Genomic DNA, 15,580 nt, shown 5'->3' with positions numbered 1-15,580 from the left:
AAGCAGTGTCTCCTAATCCACCACTCAATCAGTGGAAGTGAATGAGGAAGCTAGCTACTGGAGGCAGGAGCTTTCTGTGATATTAGAGCTTCTGCAAAGAATGGATGGAACAGGCTCGGTGCTGCCCCCCACCATTGCAGGGAACCCTGGACAAAGCCCTGCACTGTCAAAGCCCTGAACTGGTCTTGTGGTAGCAAACATGACTTATCCCCTTAGCTAAGCAGGGTCCGCCCTGGTTGCATATGAACGGGAGACTAGAAGTGTGAGCACTGTAAGATATTCCCCTCAGGGGATGGAGCCACTCTGGGAAGAGCAGAAGGTTCCAAGTTCCCTACCTGGCTTCTCCAAGATAGGGCTGAGAGAGACTCCTGCCCACAACTTTGGAGTAGCTGCTGCCAGCCTGCGAAGACAATATTGAGCTAGATAGACCAATGGTCTGACTCAGTATATGGCAGCTTCCTATGTTCCTATGTCCCCTCAGCACATCTCCCCAAGCTTATCAGTGAATGGTGGGCCAGGAGTGGCAGCTTCTGCCCTCTCACCCTGCGTGATGTGGCTTCAGTGGCAGATTTGGTTTGGCCATGATGTGGATGTGGCTTCAGTGGCAGCAGCTCCTCCACCTCCTCATACTCAGAGAGTGGGAGAAGAAGGAGGAGCTGCCACTGTTGCCACACACCCCTGTTTGGCCAGGGCAAGAAGGGGAGAAGTGGACACCCACCTGTCCACCAATGAGGAACGCTCATTTGCCAGAGGGAAGGAGATGTGGAGCCACTTCTAAGAGTTTCAAAAGCAGGTTCTCACCTTCCCACTCTCCCACTTGGGGACTGGGAGGACACAGTTTTTCCTTCTTCTCACCCTAGGTGGGTGTGAGAAATGGTGGGAACTACCTCTGCTACCATATTCATTCGCTCAGGGGAAGATGTGGAGGAGCTGCCCTGGAGACTCTCAGTAGTGGTGGCTCACTCATCCCCCTTGGCAAATGGGCTTTCCTCCCAGAGCCCCTGAATCATTGGCAAAGGGGCAGGGAGAAGCAATGGCACTGAGATTATTATTGGCTGCCTCCGGGTGACATGGGGAAGTGGGTTGAAGAGGGAAGCAGCAGCATCATGAGAGATTGGTAGCAGCACTGCCTCCTGAGTTCGTGCCTGATTTTGATGACCCTGAGCACGCTGATGAGTTTCATTGAGGCCAATAAAAAGCAGTCCTGGAGCTGAGCTTGTAACTCCAGAGCTGATTAACAGAGCTTTGACAAAATAAACATGAAGTGACTGGTTTGGCAACAAAACCAACTGTGAAAATACTCAGGTGGATAGGGCCACTATGGTCAAAACATCCCACAATACTCCCCCCATTTCGAGATTCAGTGAGGAAGCAATAAATCATGAACATGACATATGTTGGACTATGATCAACAGACCAAAACAGAAAAAATTCAACTCACTGTGATAAAAACAGTGAGGCAGTTGGGGGAAATCCGCTCTTCTTATTGTGTCCTGGATGGCAAGTTGAGCATATGGTTAAGCCTGCAGGATCCATTCAGTTTGCATGTTGGCACGTGATACATTGTCAGCGTGATACGTTGTGTGAATTAGGCCTCAGAGGATCCTTTGGCCTCCAGTTTCAAGCTCAAGCTCTTTTCAGAGGTGATGCTTTTAACAGCTATGACTGGTACACCAGCTGTGACCCTACTTGGATAAGTCAGACCTGACTTCAGTCACTTGTGCACTGGTAACACCCAGATTGGATTACTGCAATGCGCTCTACATGAGGCTGCTCTTGAGGATGATTTGGAAGATTCAGCTGATCCAGATTGTTGCTGCAAGGATGCTCATGGGCACAGGTCACTTCTCATATATTAGACCCATCATGCAGCACCTACGTGGCTTGGGACTAGGGTATCTGTTGGAGCACATTCTCCTATATGAATCTGCCAAGGCACTTTGCTCATCAACTTGAGAGCTGCTCATGACTCTGCCATTGACTGAGATTTGGTTGGCAGGGACAAGAGACAGGGCCTTTTTGATTGTGGCCCCATGGTGCCGGAATGTTCTTCCAGAAGAGTTTCACCATGCTCTCTTCCTTAGGGCTTTTTTTTTTAAAAAAGACCTTAGAACACACTTGTTCAGAGAGGCTTTTGTGCTTTTCTCCAGCCTGGTGTTGATCTTTTGAGGAGGGGAAGAAGTCAGGGAGCGGAAGGCCTGGTGCCAGAGATTTTTAAATTAAAAGGTGCAAGTCTTGGCAATCCTGGTGGGGATGTGCGTTTTGTTTCAGATACAAAACGTTTTGTGCACAAAACAGGCCGTTTCGGCTGTTTTGTAGCCAAAACAAGACACCCAATGCTCAAAACAGAAAATTTTGTAGCCAAAACAAAAAGTCCCTGTTTCAGATACAAAATGTTTTGTTGTTTCGGCTGTTTTGGAACTCCATTTTGCAATTGCAAAAAGTCTTTCTCCTTCAGTCTCCATTTTGAGTTTTGACATCTGTTTGAATTTCCAGCCCTTCCTGCCCACAGACTGGCCAGCAAAAGCGTGGGCTGATCTGCTGGCAATTGCCTCCTTATTCCTTTTAAGCAAATTTAAGGGTAAAATTTACCCTCATTGGCTAGTGGGGCAGTGTGCATTTCATTGTTGTTGTTTCACACTGTTGTGTGTAGATCAATTGCATTTCGGGCAGGGGGGATGTGGATGTGCATGACCTTTGGAAATCTGCCTGATTTTCTTCCAAAGCTCTGCTGTTGTTGATGTGTGATGTTGGTGTTATTTGGGGTGGATTTGGGGCAGAAAGGGGGCTTTGGGGACAGAAGAGTGGTTCAGGTGGTAGTGCCCCAATGGGTACCTGCTGCCACCCAGATTCCAAAGGAATTGGGAAAAGGGGTGATTTTTAAAGAATTTATGAAGTTGACATGTCTTTGGGGCAGAAAGGGGGCCTGAGGGGCAAAACAATGGGTTGGGTGGCAGTGCCCCAAGGGGTGCCTGCCACAACCCAGATTCCAAAGGAATAGGGGAAAGGGCTGATTTCTTAGGAACTGTTGAAGTTTACGCTTCTTTAAGGTCTCCCCCCAGGGAATAAAGGAGGTTTCAGATGATCCATAACTCCACCTGGGGGGCACTGGGGTAGCCGGGAGCGAGTGGTGGTGTAGTGCACACAGGGTGGCAACCACTCCCATGGGTTGCTAACCCATGGGGCGCTGGGTTCTGTTGTTTCTGAGGTGTTCTGAGTGTAGATTCTCTGGTAGCATATGAGATTTTCAATGACAAACCATGAATCCACTCTCATATGCTACCAGAGAATCTGAATCTACACTCAAACATCTCAGAAACAACAGAACCCAGTACCCCATGGGTTAGCAACCCATGTGGTTGGTTGGCACCCTATGTGCTCTACACCACCTCTTGCTCTGGGCAACCCTGGTGCCCCCCAAGTGCAGATATGGGGCAGGAATTATGGAGGTCCATCATTCCCTATGGGGAAGAACTTTACAGACGTGCAAACTCCATTACATCTTTAAAAATCAGCCCTCTGCCCAATTCCTTTGAAATAATTCTGGCAGCTTCCTTGCCCCCACTGGGCACTACCACCCACCCTACTCTGCTCTGGGCCACCCCTTTCCCCCCAACATGAAGCTATACTTTTGCTGAAACCTCCATTCTTCCCTATGGGAAAAATCCTATACTTCAAAAATTCACCAAAAACCAGCCCTTTGTCCAATTCCTATGAAATTTGAGTGGTAGTTTCCACCCATTGGGCACTACCACCCCCACCCACTAGCTTTCCCCCAGGGCCATTTTTCAAAATCCAAAACGTTTTGGATTTGGATTTTGCAATTTCGAACAAAGAACAAAATTGGGGTGTTTCGGATTGGCTTATTTTGAACAAAGAACAAAACGGAGGTGTTTCGGATTTGGGCCAAAAACAAAACAGAAAGAAGAAGAAAACGCACAACCCTAAATCCTGGCAGCTTTTGCTCTTAGCCCAATTCATGTGTACAGGCAGCATAGTAAGGGTGGGGAAGGAACAAAGCCCACATTACCCAATGTTATTGCATGCTTTGTATGTGATTCTGGAATATATCTCCCCCAATGCGAGGATCCCTCAATAAGCTGGTAATAAATTCCATGCTTTGTAATTGCTGGTTTTTGTTTTTTTTAAAAAAGTTTAATACTTCTAATGAGCTGATTAAACATTGACAATCAGCCGAAAACAGTTTTTAATTAAATTTACATAGAAACAGTTGGCTTTAATTATAACAATTAGTTTGTTAAGGGAATTGAGAGTTTCCATAAAGAGGCAAATAGACCCTTGGAAAGCAGGAAGAGAGAAGTCTGAGGAATGTCATAAACAGAAAAACGGTAAGACAAGAGAGTTCATTAACTGCTTTGGATTGGAAGAATCCTGCTGATCGCTTCCTTGGGTGTCAGTTTTGTTTGGGACACAACAAAACAGGTGTAAACAGTTTGTAACAGCTGAAATGATATAAAATGTGCAGTTAGTAATTTGTTCATTGTAAACTATATATAAAATAAAGCAAATAAATCCCTTTGGAAGATAAAGCTATTTCTTGAAGTTGTAGAAATATTATTGAATTTTGTTTGTTTCAGTTGGGCATTGGGCATTGTATTTATGATTTCACTATTCATGCATTTATTTTTTCATCTCACCTTGCAAAATAGTTTTTCCTTACCTCCACTCCCCCAGTCTGGACTATGGAAATATGTACATGCATGCAACCACATCTGGACACCATTTTCACTTCTTGCATTTCTCATGAAGTGTATTCTTGCCTCCAAAAGCTCATACCATAATACATTTGTCAGATTTAAGGTGCCACAAAACCCTTTTGTTTGTTTTCTGGTTTTTTTTGCTTCAATCAATTGCTATTCTTGAAGAAATATTTTCCAGAATTAAGTGGGGGGAAATTTGGTTTTCAGAAATGTATGAAAGCATAAGAGAAGTGTGTGACAAATGTGAGAGAGAGGGTTTGAGCTAAGGAGATAAAATGCTGCTTGCTCTAAATCCATGTTTCTGACAGCTTAATTTAGCCAAATCAAAACTGGTGCTGTTGTCTCTATTGATGTTTCCAAAGTTTATTGTTACTTGATTTGCAATAAGAATTTCCCCAACTCATAGGCCTAATTCACATGTGGGTCCAGTGGACTTGTGGTTCTTCTCTTCATGCCCCCCACCCCAGTCTCCTGTCCAAATGTGGACATCACAGAGAGCAGAGAGCCTGCAGTCAGTGAGACTGCAGAGAGGAGGGGGAACTGGATGTTCAGACTTCCTTCTTGCATCAAGGACAGGCGGCACAGCCAATCATGGCCAGAGAAAGGGAGGAGCTTCCTCTCTCAACTCCAGCTGAAGAGAACACAGCCTGAGGTTAGGAATTTGGATGCAATTGTAGCCTGCGTTAAACCTTGGGTTGGGGCGATGAAATTCACTACATCCCAAGGGTTCAATTTGGAGTTCTAAAGTGAAAACCTTGGGTTGCTTGCATTACAGAACCAGAGTTGCACACATTCAGACGTAACGGTTTGGTATCCTCTGGCCCCCCCTAACTCCATTTCCATGTTACATGTGAATGAGGCTATAATGTTTGACTATATTATAAATTCAGCATTATTTTCCCAATGAGAATAAGTGAGTTTCTGAGCATGTGCAGGTCAGCAAGAATATGGTTTCCCAGAGTGGCTGAGTACACATCAGGGATGTCAGTGCCCTAGAAACTACATGTCAACAATATTTTTTGCACCTGGAATGCTGTTGAGAGCTTAGCAGCATTAGAGGTGCAAGAAGTCCTGGTACATGTAGCTTCCAGAGTATCTGATATCCCTGCTGAATCTCAGGCATTTAAAACAACAATAATGAACTAGATTTCCCTCAGTCCCTGACACCTGAGATGCTGCCATTTCCACATTCCAAATACTGGGGAGCAGTCAAAGCTTTGCAGTAGTGCTGTAGCTAGAGAAGGGGGGAACTATGTTTGCCCGCTGGTGGCACATGCACAAACCCACTGGCAGCACACACAGCCTCCTGCTGCTGCATGCAGGGCCCATGCTCATGCACAGTAATGTGTGCAGAACCTCCACTCTTGACAACTTGCTGCTAAGGGTGTGCACGGAACCGGGCCAGTTCGGTCCGGCTTCCATCGAAACCCACCCCCTGGTCTGGTCTGGTCCGGTGGGAGTCCGCAATTTTTAAAAATTATTTTTATTTTTTATTTTAAAAAATCTGCGGACCTGTCTGGTGGTTTGGTTCCAGTTCAGATGGAACCGGGGGTGGGTGGGTGGGTTTCAGTTCGATCCCGAACCCCTGAACCTCTGGACCAAACCGCCGGACTGTGGACCGGTTTTGCACATCCCTACTTGCTGCTGCTGTTGCTCCTGCTGCCTGATCCTCCTGGTGGCCAAGGAAGAAAAGGTGGGCATATGGACAGATGTATGACAGTGGGCAGATGGGCGGGCAGCAGCTGCAGGGGGAGGTGGAGGAAAGTGAGGTGGCTCTCAGGGGCAGTATGGCTCATGTCCCAAGGACGCCTTGATGTGTATGCATGGGCTGTCCCTTTAAATTAAAGAATTAGGCAATTATAGGTCTGTCTCCAACCTTCTATGGCTGGGCAAGGTATTGAGAGGGTGATGGCTTCCCAGGTCCAGACAGTCTTGGAGGAAACTGATTATCTAGACCCATTTCAAATGAGCTTTTGGGTGGGCTACGGGGTGGAAACTGCCTTGGTCGGATTGATGGATGATCTCCAATTGGGAATTGACAGAGGGAGTATGACTCTTTTAGTCCTTTTGGATCTCTCGGTAGGTTTTGATACTATCAACTATAGTGTCCTTCTGGAGCATCTGAAGAGGTTGGGGATGGGAGGCACTGCTCTGCAGTGGTTCTGCTCTTACCTCTTGGGCATATTCCAGATGGTGTCCCTTTGAGACAGTTGCTCTACAAAAGCTGAACTTCCATATGGTGTGTCTCATGACTCCATATTGTCTCCAATGTTGTTTAACATCTACATGAAGAGATGTTAACCACTGAGAGAGATCATCAGGACATTTGGTGCAGGGTGTTATCAGTATGTTGATGACATGCAAATCTTTTTTTTCCCCATGTCAAAATCAGCTGGAGAAGGCATAATCTCCCTAAATGCCTGCCTGGAGGCAGTAATGGGCTGGATGAGGGAGAACAAACTGAGACTGAATCTAGATAAGATGGAGGTTATTGTGCAAGGTTCAAACTTGGGAGACTATTTTGATTTGCTGGTTCTGGATGGGGTCAAAACTTCCTCAGAAGGAACAGATCCGCAGTCTGGGGGATGCTTCTGGATCCAGACCTCCCTCTAGTATCTCAGGTTGAAGTGGTGGCCAGAGGTGCTTTCTATCAGCTTCGGCTTCTATCAGCTTTGGCTGATACACCAGCTGCATTTGTTTCTTAAGATAAACTACCTCAATATGCTGGTACATATTACTATTACTACTACTACAACAAATATTTATATACCACACTTCAACCAAAGTTCTCAAAGCAGTTTACATAGAAAAATAAATAATACATAAATAAGATGGTCCCCTGTCCCCAAAGGGCTCACAATCTAAAAAGAAACATAAGATAGACACCAGCAACAGCCACTGGAGGGATACTGTGCTGGAGTTGAATAGAGTGAGTTGCTCTCCCCTGCTACATGTCTTTAAAGCCTTATTTCTTCATCCACCTAGAGACTTTGGTAGTGGGTGGTATATAAATGTGATAAATAAGCAAACAAATCAACCAACCAACAAATAAATATGAGAGAATCACCACTTTAAAAGGTGTCTCTTTGCTCAGTTAGCTGGGAGTAGGGTTGTCAACTGCAGGATGTCCCGCATTCCTGGGGAGAAATTTCTCCTGCTTTTTTACCACTTAAAAAAAAATATTTTATTTGTATAGCTGCTGCTTCCAAGGTGGGGCTGAGGAAGGCAGTCTTTTGACACCTTCTCTCCCGACTCCGTCCCTTCATCAGCTCAGTGACAATCTCAGTCACTCACACTGGTGAATGCTGCTTTGTTTTTTCAGTCTTCTTCAGCTGTGCGCCCGTTCCTCCTAGTGAGCCTGCCCTGACCCAGCAGCCAGAGCAGCTCAGTAACAGGTGGCAGGCAGCCATTCACATTCGTTTGGGAGGCGGGAGAGCTCTCACCACTGTCCCACACCGCTGCCACTCAGCAGCAGCTTTAAATTGAAATAAAACTAGACAAGCCCCACCCCTAGGTCTGCCATGCCTCATCCCCCTGGTTCCGATTTCAGCCAACACAAGGTTGGCAACCCTAGCTGGGGGACATATGCTGGTAACCTCCAGAAGATTTGACTACTGCAATGCGCTCTATGTGGAGCTGCCTGTGTATGTAGGCTGGAAACTGCAGTTGGTACAGAATAAGGCAGCCCAGTTGGTCTCTGGATCATCTTGGAGAGACCAAATAACTCCTATACTAAAAGAACTGCACTGGCTACCAATATGTTTCTGGGCAAAATACAAGCTACTGGTTATAGCCTATAAAGCCCTTATCAGCTTTAGGCCCTGCTATTTAAGAGAACATCTTCTTCACCATGAGCCCCACCACGCTTTGAGATCATCCAGAGAGGTTCGTCTGCAGTTGCCAGCTGTTTAACTTGACTGAGGTTTTAAATTGTTTTAATTTTGGTCTTAATTTGTTTTATGTTGTGGTAAACGACCCAGAAGCCACCTAAAGGCACAGTGGGGAAATGACTTGATTAGCAAGCCAGGGGTTGCCAGTTCACTGGAGCCTCTCTGGGAAGAGCAGAAGGTTTCAAGTTCCCTCCCCTGGCTTTTCCAAGATCGGGCTGAGAGAGATTCCTCCTGCAACCTTGGTGAAGCTTCTGCCAGTCTGTGAAGACAATGATGAACTAGATAGACCAATGGTCTGAATCAGTATATGGCAGCTTCCTGTGTCCCTATGATATAGGAAGATGCTGAAAGGCATCATCTCATACTGCATGGGAGGAAGCAATGGTAAACCCCTCCTGTATTCTAGCACAAGACAACTACTGGGCTCTGTGATCGCCAAGAGTCGTCACCGACTCGACAGCACACTTTACCTTTAAACGATCCAGAGATGGAAGTTTGGGGCAGTCTACAAATTTTATAAATGAATGAAAGTAGCAGGTGAACATGCACATAAGATTGCACCAGCAATCTGCTGTCTCTATTAAGCTGAATGTGGCAGTCCCTAGGAATAAGAATATGTAAGGTGCACTTCCAAGCTTCCATGCCTCTAAAAACAAAGTGGATCAAAGCAAGTCTTTTTAAGTCACTGCCTTTTCTCCCATAGAAGTCAATATTATTTTTAATCAGAATGCTTTGCTGTCTGACTTCCGTTCTTTGCATTTCTCCTCTGCCACTTCCTTTTGTATGGCCTTTTTAACAGCTCAAGACAAACTCTTCTTTAAGTACTGTGATGACACAAAATCCTCCTAAATGTCAGGGATCATCACAAAAGCTTCAGAGAACTTGAGATGAGCCCTTAAAAGTTAGCCATTGCTTCCAGCCATACACAGAGACAGCAGGAAGCCTGTTTGTTTGGCAGACACAAAGGCAAGGCGAAGCAACGGCTCTCCACCCCCTTTATTTTACAAGTGTCATCTTGTCACATTAAAGAGAGAGAAAATTGCAAGGGGAGGAGGAGAGATAAAAGAGTCGGAGAAAACAAAGATGAACACTTGTTTCACAAGAACAAGGTAAAGGGAAAAAAATCCAGGGGAAAAATGATTTGTAAAACAGTCAAGTGAGACAGAGTGTCTGACACTTAATAGAGAGTGAGCAATACAGAAAAGAACAGAGAAAGACAATGTCCTGAAACAGAAAATCAAATACATAATTCCTTCAAAAAGGCAAGAATATAAAGATGTAGTTGTTAAGCAGGATTATCCAAGTACGGCAGACTGGAGTACCAGTTAATTCTCACAACCTCTCTGTACAGATTGATTCTCTCTGTACAGCGCTTTTTCTTGAGTCCAGTTATATCACATTCATGATGAATGGGGTCATGAACTCAAACTTTAGGGTTTGTGTTGGAAGATTGCTCCATGCACATTCCACACCCAGGGCTGAGATCCTGCTGTTGAATATTGACCCAGGCTAAGCCACATACGCACATTTTCACAGAAGCAAATCCCATTGAAATGTATGGAACTTATTTCCGTGCATATCAGCAGAGTTCTTGAGTCATGGCTTGCATAAAACAGCTCTTATGGAGATAGAGAGGACACACATTCTTGATTTAAAGATTTTGCAAAATGCAAAATCTTTTGAACCTAAGCCCCCAAAGCACATCCTTGGTCTTATAGAGGCTGGAAGAGTGAATGTGTGGACTAGGTGTACTTGGTGGTTGCAGTGAACTCAGATGCTTCTGAATAGATTTTTCTTTGGACCGTCAAATTACTTTTCCTGATACCCACTGAAGCTATGCACACTCACAGGCAAAACTGGGCCAAGGAAGCCCAGGCTGGTTTTGTCTGTGCGTGTGCACCACTGGGACTGGGTCTGATCCTGGCGGCACCTCAACGGCAAACCCTCCTAGGTAGCCTCTCTCCAAAACATGGTTAGGAGAACGAATGCTCCCCTAACCCTATTCCTGTGGTCATCTGCCAGCCGTGGCTGCTTGGAGAGGGGAGAGGGAATCCCCATAAGGCACCACACACTCACATGGTGCATTATTGGAGCTCTGGGGAGTGGGGAGACATGGGGCAATGCGTCCTGGCACCTCGGCCCTCCAAGCTACCGGCAGCAGCCAGTAGTCATCTGGGTAGGTGATGAAGAGGACACTGAAGAGGACACTGGCGCTCGTCTGTGGGAAGGTAAGTTCTTTAGGGCTTCCTCCCCACTAATCCTCTTGCCCTTTCTCACTGCTCGTGAGATAGGGCTCACTGTCTATCTAGTATGCTATTCTGAAGTCCAGCTTGTTGTGATAGCATCACTGTGCCATGAGGTGTTCCACGGATATGGTGCATGCATGTTCTGTAGCCATGGTGTTTGGGGGCTGCTGATATGTACTACATTATTAGTCATGATGTGAAAGTGTATTGTGAAGATCTCATTCATCTGCAATAGCAAATTGTTCGTGAGAGATTGTATGAGATTTTAAAAGGGTTACGTTCTGGTTATAAATTGTATGAGGACAGATTTCCTCAAATATAGAATGTATTTGTACCTTGTCCTAGTGTGAATGTAGAACATCCCTGTGCATTGCATGGCATAAACCCTGTTTGTACACATTAGGGGTGTGCAATTCAATTCACCATAAAATTGATTTGGGTCAAATTGGGGGTGATTCACAAATTCAATCCTGAAAAAAAAAACACCCTTAAAAAAGAGGACCTGATTTGGAGTCACCCCCAATTTGACCTGAATCATTTCAGACAGTTCAAACGCCATTCTGAGATCCATTTTGCTGGATAATGTTGGAAGTGAAGGACTCTGTGCTGTTTCAGGTCTCAGTGACAGAGGGGGACAGATTAGTGAGTCAGAGGGCTAGAGAGGTCAAGACATTGGCCATCCCTTCTCTACTGCTCTGACACTATCCCTTTGGTATGTAGATTGCTACTCCCAGGGACTTCCTGCCTGCCTGCCTGCATCTTCCTCTCTTTCCTTTCTTCTCCCTAACACACACACTTGCCTCTTTCTGCACCATGTGTGCACAGAGATGCAGACAGCATCTATCTGCATCCAGCTAGCTAGCTAGATTAGAGATACTATCTCTCCACTTTCCTATCTAGAATGGAGTTCTCCAATAAAGACTCCTCATATTGATTTGAAACTATGAACTGGCTCCAAGTTTCTTTTACTCTCAGCATACATGCATGCCTAGGCGGACTCCGCTGTGTTGTGCCTCAGTGCACTCTGCTGTAATAGAAGGGTATCTCTTACCAGAGAGAATTCCCAATAGAAAAATGGGCCTCAAAATCTCACTTTTTCCTGAGGTGAGCTGGACTACCAATGAGGATCAGTGGGCAGACCAGCTCTCCACTTCAGACTTAGAGGCTATTTTCACAACCAGGAGGAATGGGGTTCCTCCTTGTCATGTGCTGCCATGGGAGCCAAGCGGCTCCTGTCAGCAAACCCCACAAAATACTCCTCCCCTTAAATGAGGTTAGTGGAGTGAGCGCTCCACAAACCCTGTTTAGTTGATCATGTGCTGCAGCAGTGACACAAAAATAGACCCCCCAAAAGGGAGGCTACAACAAGCCTCCTGGCCTCGGGGGTGCCCTAGGGATGCCCCGCACACTTACACAGAGCATTATGGGACTTCCAGGAGCTGGGCAGACCCCAATCCCCACTGTCCCTACCAGCTCTGTGACAGAGCCAGTAATCATGTGGGTGGCCGATCTGGCCGCTCAGGGATTGGACCCTGCTCATCTGCCCACTCTCCCCTCAGAGCCCGGTAGGTCTCTACACACCGATCATGTGTAGAGCCTCTTAGTGTGTCAGTCCTCCAAGGTGGAGACAGGTTTATCCAGGTAGAACTGTCCTCCAAGGTGGGCTGATGTGCCAAATCCAAAGCGGAGACATGAGCTACCCATTGATCCCAATTGGTAAACCAATTGTCCTGTTTTTCCATATGTGGGGTCTGCAATTTGATTTGACCGCAAATTGCAGGTTTTGATTCATGCACACCCCTAGTTCTGGGCTCCTTGGAGGAAGAGCTGGATATAAATGTAAAATAATAATAATAAATAATTGGATACCATTGGATACTCTGTTAAGCAACATTTTTTCCAGTAACCTTGCAGTCTCCAGCCCTGGTTGCTCAACTGAAGATCCTGAGTCCAGTGGCCCACTTGCCACCAGATGTCCAGGGACTCCAGCACCTGGCACGGTTCTTGTTGACCCAGGCGATGACCGATCCGGTATAGATTTATTAAAGTTACGTCTCACCATATTGTTGATGGGAGAGGCACTCTTCATCTGGCTCCTCTGGTGAGACCTGTCCAGTGTGGTTGGACCTCTGGCATAGCTCTCACTTTCCTCAGAGCACACAAGCCCCACAACCACGCCAAGGTAGTGCCTCACTAACGTTGCTTAACCAAACAAAAAACAAAAAAAACACGAAAAATGCCAACAAGGAAATAATGACCTGCTATTACAAGTCTAGTCCAACTAGAAGAGGTTATTTTAAAAGAATGTACCAAATTTGGAAAGAGAAGCATCCAGATACAGAAATCACAGAACAAAGGCTAGCAAACCAGAGAAGATTCATAATAAGAAATAAAGTATTCACAGAAGTTGAGCTGGAAGAATTGCAAAGAGCAACACAGGCTCAAGATATGGAAGAAGAATTACCACCAACTGAAGAAACTGCTCAGGTGCAGGTGGTGTTGGAAATAGAGGATGCCACTGTTGCTGAACTGTTTCAAAATCAAAACCAGGCAACCTCCCCTTTGCCTTCACCTCAAAAACCCAAATGCCATTTAACAGAAAAGCAACAAGAACTAAAGCAAATAATAACTGAGCACATGAACCAAACAACCACCAGGGTTTGACTTCCAGCTCTAAAAACAGTTGCCAAAAAACAACTCGCTCAGGCATTAAAAGATGTCAATGCTGCACTTGCAGAAATAACAACCAATAATTTGCAAGAAACAAACCAACTAGTGTATAATGCAGCAACAATAACAACACAAGAGCTCGGACATAAGATCAGTGGACCTGTCAAAAAAGAAAGTAGTACTTCACTTAAATGGAAGATTAGATTAGAAAAGTGGGAAGGTAACAGGGGAGCAGGGCTATTCCATCTACCCAGGGGTGTAGCAAGGTTGGAGTGGGCCCAGAGACGAGATTTTAAAATGCCCCCCCCCACTCAAAGTCCAGGGCCTCCGCACACCCCAGGCCCCCAAGGATTTAAGTCTGATATTTCAAAATAAGTATGCTGCCTGGAAATACATTTCACTGAATACACACACGCACACGTCACATATATAGTGATATACATTGAGTACTATACATTTGTATTACTTTTAATGCCTAGAACACACTAGAAAGATGAATTATTAAAATGGGCCCCTCGCTGCAGAGTAGCAAAGGAGACTTTCAACCATGCAGGGTGAGCCTATGTTTGTTTTCTCAGAATTCTGAACAAATTCAGTCGATTCCAGTAGGTTTTTCACAGGAGGCTTTTAAAGCCCTTTAACACACCTCTCTTCCTCTGGAATGGAGGTGCTGCATTCACATGTTGGCCAGATTTACCCTGAAGTCCCTGCGAGTTATTGGGGAGCAGTTCACACACAAGAAAAATAAAATAAAATAAAAGCACAACACATGCTTCTCACTCAGACCTTCTGGGTTGCAAAACAACTTGAACCTAAGTGTATTTATAAATGAATGAATGAATGAATAAAATAAATATAATACTGTTTGTTCCAATAGTTTTTGTAATTTTCTGCCATGAAACAAGCCACTTATAGGACTTAGATAGCTTGGAAAATTTGCTGGCTTAAAAAAAATAAATCTGTTTTAAAATAAATATCCAGAGACTTCTCAGTCCCTCCCCCCAATATCAAAGCCCTATGGCAAGCAGATCCCTATGTATCCGGGTGGGCGGGGGGCGGGAAAGGTAACCACAAAAAAGAGTTCACACTCTACCTGGCAAATGCTGGGCAGCAAGGGGTCTTCTGCTGCAGAGAGCAGTGGTGGCCACTCTGGCTGCCTCCTCCTTCCTGGCTGGCTTGGGCCCTACTGGAGTTCAGGCTTCACAGAGGCCTACAGGAGGCCTCCGTGGAAGCCCCGCCCACCCGCCGATCAGCTGAGAGGCGGGAGAAAAGGAGCTCTTTGCAGCTTGTCTGCTGCTTCCATTGCGGGCCAGGAGGAGAAGCAGGAGAGACGGCGAACAGGGCAAGTGGCTGAGGGGCCTTGGGGCTGGGCAGGGGGCAATGGGGAGTCACGTGAGGTGCCTCTGGGGGCCCCTCCAGGCAGTGGGGCCCCCAGGCAACTGTCTCCCCTTGCCCGATCATTGTTACGCGCCTGCATCTACCTTGCTGGGACCTACCATCTAGCCCCTTTGCCTCCTGTGGACATTCCTGCTCAGACGGAGTGCAGCCTGCTTGTTGGCTGCCAAGCTCCAGCTGGCTGGTTGCCAGCCTCCCAGCTTGCTGAAGATTGCTGAAGTTCCATCACCTGCCGCCTGTCCTGGGAGCTGCTTGTGTGAGGAGTGGCTTCTGGGGCTTGCAGGCTTAAAAGCAAGGAGGCTCGCCATAGGCGTAGCTGTTGGCGTGGCCGTCAGGCTGCCTGTAGGAGGCTGCCGAAGCTGGCAGCCAAAGAGGCCTGCCTTTGGGGCCGGGCCTTTGGGGGTGGGACTGAGGGCTGGGGGGTTGGGTTGGGCCAGGCCTCGCCTCTTGCAGACATGTGTTTGGGCTCTCTTGGGGGGGATGGTGCTGGGGGTGTGCCTAGCAGTTCAGGGGCAGCTATTACTGTAGTGGTGGGGAATAGAAGAATTGGCGCTTGCAGAGCAGCTGGCCGTTACAGGGGAAGGGAAGTCAGTAATTTAATAACTGTTTCCACTTCCAACTGTTCTGTCAACTCTTTGGCCTTGGGGAGCAGCTCCAA

General features: G+C 46.3%; 1 long non-coding RNA gene across 1 annotated transcript; it reads right to left on the bottom strand.

Moving 5' to 3' along the window:
- Positions 1-4,207: 4,207 nt before the first annotated feature.
- Positions 4,208-14,685, bottom strand: LOC128352980 (uncharacterized). The gene is made up of 3 exons (XR_008320756.1): positions 14,621-14,685; positions 6,894-7,003; positions 4,208-4,463 (listed from the first exon to the last, which is right to left on the bottom strand). It is a non-coding gene; the product is annotated as an uncharacterized LOC128352980 (long non-coding RNA).
- Between the last annotated feature and the right edge of the window lie 895 nt (positions 14,686-15,580).

This window comes from Hemicordylus capensis, chromosome 4 (assembly GCF_027244095.1).
Source record: "Hemicordylus capensis ecotype Gifberg chromosome 4, rHemCap1.1.pri, whole genome shotgun sequence".
In the NCBI taxonomy this organism is placed as follows: domain Eukaryota; kingdom Metazoa; phylum Chordata; class Lepidosauria; order Squamata; family Cordylidae; genus Hemicordylus; species Hemicordylus capensis.
Note: the sequence above shows the minus strand (reverse complement) of the source record. Positions and strands in the feature narration are given on the sequence as shown.